The sequence below is a fragment of the Cibotium barometz genome, chromosome 50, assembly GCF_041138505.1.
Source record: "Cibotium barometz isolate CiBa-2024 chromosome 50, ASM4113850v1, whole genome shotgun sequence".
Classification (NCBI taxonomy): Eukaryota; Viridiplantae; Streptophyta; class Polypodiopsida; order Cyatheales; family Cibotiaceae; genus Cibotium; species Cibotium barometz.
Genome location: NC_141095.1, coordinates 24,083,997 through 24,088,191, shown reverse-complemented (window position 1 = coordinate 24,088,191; position 4,195 = coordinate 24,083,997). Strand labels below are relative to the sequence as shown.

Here is a 4,195-nt window from a genome sequence, read left to right as displayed (position 1 = left end):
TGATGTGACATGCCATGTCATCAAGTGTGAGGTGGCATGCAAAGGCGGCAAGAAGATGTGTCATTAATGATGAGGTGGGAAGTCAACTAGGTTGACCATGTTGACATGGAGGGTGGAGGTAGCAAGGTGCTCATGTGGATCCTCTCGAAGAAGCCGATGTGGACATAAAGTGGCATGTATATATAAGATTTGTGCCTACCCAAGCCTCACACATGGCATGATATCTAGGCTTTGAAGTTCACCAAGCCTAGATTTCCAAATCTAACTAGGATTTGTTTTAGACTTGAAAAGGGGAGAGTGGACACAATATGGGAATTTTCACTTGGGAGGATTGAAAATGGACCTTTCCATAATCAAATTAAGTTAAAATATTTTAAATAAATTCATGGTAACAAGTATTTTGATCCCTAGAGTTTTTATATTAAAGGCTTCAATATTTGATTTTCTAGAATTAAATTACAATTGATTTAACGGGTCTCTACTAGTCATAACAAAATTTTTAAAGTAAATCTATAAAAATCCAATTGTTAGGTTTGTAATTTTATCTTAGATCCACATTCTACTAATATTTCCTAATCTAATCATCACTAGATCCATACAAATTGAGCATTTTAAATGGTAGATGTGGTGGGAGGACAAAATAGTATATTTTTTAACAATTCCAATGTTTTTTAAATAATATAGAAAATAGTAGAACACATCAAAAATTACTTGATAAATCAAGTTAAGCGCTATGTTATTTGAATTTGTGATATGCAAAGTGAGAACATCATATTAGTAATAATGTAAAAGTTATAGGCGATTTACTCACATTTAATGTACATGTCCAAACCTCCGATATGGCTTGTATACAATTTTGGTTCCCAAAAAAAAGGGGATTTACAATTATTGGATATTCGATCAGATTATAGTTTTAGTTGCCCAACTTTGCATATGATGTTTCATTAGAAGACCTTGAAGTGAAACTCCTTGGCTAACTAGGAGCGATTGGCTATTCTTCTTGAAAAAATGCCTGTTTTCAGGTTATACCCAAGAGTGTCCACTAAACGAAACTAGATAACCTCATCTTGCAACCACCCTTTGATGTGTTTAAGGTTGTCGTTTAGGCCTTTTAATATCCACCAAAAAGTTTTAATTTGAAAACTTAATTTTGGGCACACTTTGAAGAAATTCTTAAGAGTGCTATATATACAATACAAAAATTATTTATTTTCGTCTTGAATCAATTGCATATATACATGTTTACACACTTGTCTGCATAAAGGAAAGCTATCACAACATTTTATACTGTTTGGATAAATTTGCAAGGTGTTCGTATCTCTTAGCATGTGTAGATGCATGCTTGACAAGTGTACATAAATATTTTATAAAAAACATGTTTATTTTACTTTTATTTTCTTAAATAAATATAGATATTAGCCTTATTCATTTTGATTTTCTAGATCCACTTTAATTTGAACATCGCACTAATATAAGCATTGATACTATAACAACCTACTTGTAGTAGCAATTCTAGTGCTGCAATGTAGAACTTTAATTCATCACCAGTGTAAGTTTTGATATGAGCACTCCATATAACAACCTGCTCTTACAGTAGCGTTGACAAGATTCATACTTTGAACTTTTTCTTGTTTGAAGCATTGGCATAAGCACTGGAAATGCGCTTGTTCAATGTAGTGATACAATTATAAGAAAATGACTTTATACAAAAGTTCTTTTGTTTATACTTCAAACTCATGAGCTTACACAAGGACTTTTAAAAAATCACTTGCAAATCAGGTCATGTGATTTTTTGAGACTTTCATGTGTAGATTTCGAAAAACTATTCATAGCGCACATTGAAGGGAATGTTTTTCTTTTCACAGGTGGTCTATGCAACTACCCACTCATCTTGCAAAAAGTATGTGTCCTCTCTCCCTTCTTCTCTCTCTCTCTCTCTCTCTCTCTCACATAAACACACACGTACACATTGATGTCTTTATGATAAAAGAGAGCTCACTTGACATGGATATTGTTATGCAAAGCCCGAACGGAATACTCGTTTTCCTAATATTTCATATATTTTCTTTAAAAGGAGGAGTCAGTTGGACACTACTAATTCTACATACGGAGACCCAGTTAGAATACAACTACTAATTCTACATAAGGATACCCGAATGGAATACTTATTTTCCTAATATTTCGTATATCTTCTTTTAAATAACGAGTCCGTGGGACAAAAATACAACTACTAATTCTACAATTTTCTCTCTCGTGATGCACCGATAGCTAAGAATTTAATGACTTTTCAACTATTTAGTGACCTACCTAGGCTGCTATGTCAAAGACGCTACGCAGGGCCAGGGACCACGCATACCCCGGGTCCCGGTTGAAGTTGTCTCTCAAGGTCCCATTTGTGAAGGGGACCATCGTTGGGGAAGTCACGGCCCCCTCCGAGTTGAATCAGTTGATGCATGCCCCGCGTTTGGCACAGCGAGTCGCGACTATATTTGTACAGCTCGTTCATCTCAAATCTCGTCAAGAAAACCTTCATTTTTTGCATTCCCTGGCAATCGGCAGCTAGCTTTTGCCACTCGCTTCGCCAGTACTGATCTTCGTCGTGTTGGTAGATAAACCGGTGCTCTCTTTCTTGTGTGGCGCTTCCGAGTTCTCTCTCGATATTGCGTGCGGCAACTCTCTCCCCTTCTCTCTAGCTCCTGTAAGAGACTGCGCGCGTGCGTGCGTCCTGTGTGTGTGTGCATTGGGATATGGTGAAGCCATATCGGCTATTGTTTCTAGTAGTAGGCGCTGCTTTCTTGCTTTTGCTATTTTCTGGGGATTGCCATGGGGCGCCCATCACTACGCCTGATTTGTCCAACTGTCGCCCGATTTTGTTTCATATCCGAGGAGCTTCGCAGTACAGGCCAACCTACACTGCGCCTTCTGCAACGGCGCCTACAAGCAGAGGGACACCAACATAACCCTGCAAGTGCATTTCTCTTGGCTCTTCCTACCTTGGCACTGCTGGTACCTCTACTTTCATGAGCGTATCCTGGGCAGCCTTACAGGTGACCCCGGCTTCTCTCTGCTGTACTGGAACTGGTGTTAACCGTAACCAAGCCAACTTGCCACCATCTTTGGTTCGACTGACTGCCTCATCCAACACGTCCGACACATCCTCCTCTCACATCGTCAACGAAAGTCTCAACGTCATGTACCAGTCCGTTGTCACAGCTTCCACTGCCGACATGTTCATGGGAGGCGCCTACAGGTAGTTGTATATCGCGATCTCCTCTACCAATACCTACATTAGCATTGAAGCTAGGGACGCCTCGACATCAAAAAACTCGGCATCAGATACAAGAACGCGGAGAAAGGAGATGACCTCTGGCTCAACTTCTCACCCTTGCCTGCCTCCAATGGCAGCCAAGTCCCCTACGCCAAAGCCCACCGTGCCCAGGAGATCAGCCCGGCCGCATCATCCTACACCAAAAGCAATCCCATACACCTTGGCTCTAACCTCACCGCTCTTGTCAAGCGGCCGGCCGAGAAGAAGCCTCAGGGACTCGAAGAAGTTCTTCTCATCCAAGGCTTGGAAGTCGTCCGAGAGGCCTATGTTCACTTGCAGGTCTTCATCAACCTTCCGCAAGCCAACGCCACCACCCCTATCTACAGTGCTGAGTATGTCGGCTCGTCCAACATCGTCCCTAGCCCTGTCAGCTCTAAGCACTTGATAACCAACATGATACTGGAAATCGGGGACAACATCAACAGGGTTGGCATCCAGGACGAAGAGTGGGTGGTCATCACCATCTTGGTGCAATCAGAGGCGCCCAATTCAGGCAGTGTTACCATCCAAGGCATGGAGATAGACTACCAGTAAACCCAAGCTCAGGCCAGAGTTTGTCACCCTGGTCTGGTTTGTCTGCACATATATTCCTGCCCATCTTCTGATATCAAAACCTGGGCAGCGTCCATGGTGAAAATCCACACCACCCCATGTGTAAATGCCCTAAATCTTTATTTCATTTTTTAAAGTTCCACCTGCCCTAATTCTTTTTTTTTTATAAGTTTCCTGATTCTTGTTAAAAGTTGCCACTTATCCTTATTTTCAATCACTAGTTGTCGGTAGTATATGTGATTGAATACACGTGCATTCACTTGCATTAGTTAATGTCCTACGAAAGAGCAGTAATTAACGCATGCCAAGGTGAAA

General features: G+C 41.0%; 1 pseudogene; it reads left to right on the top strand.

Annotated features, from left to right (window-relative positions):
- The first annotated feature begins 2,823 nt into the window (after positions 1 to 2,823).
- Positions 2,824 to 3,862, top strand: LOC147609965 (polyphenol oxidase, chloroplastic-like; annotated as a pseudogene).
- Positions 3,863 to 4,195: the final 333 nt, after the last annotated feature.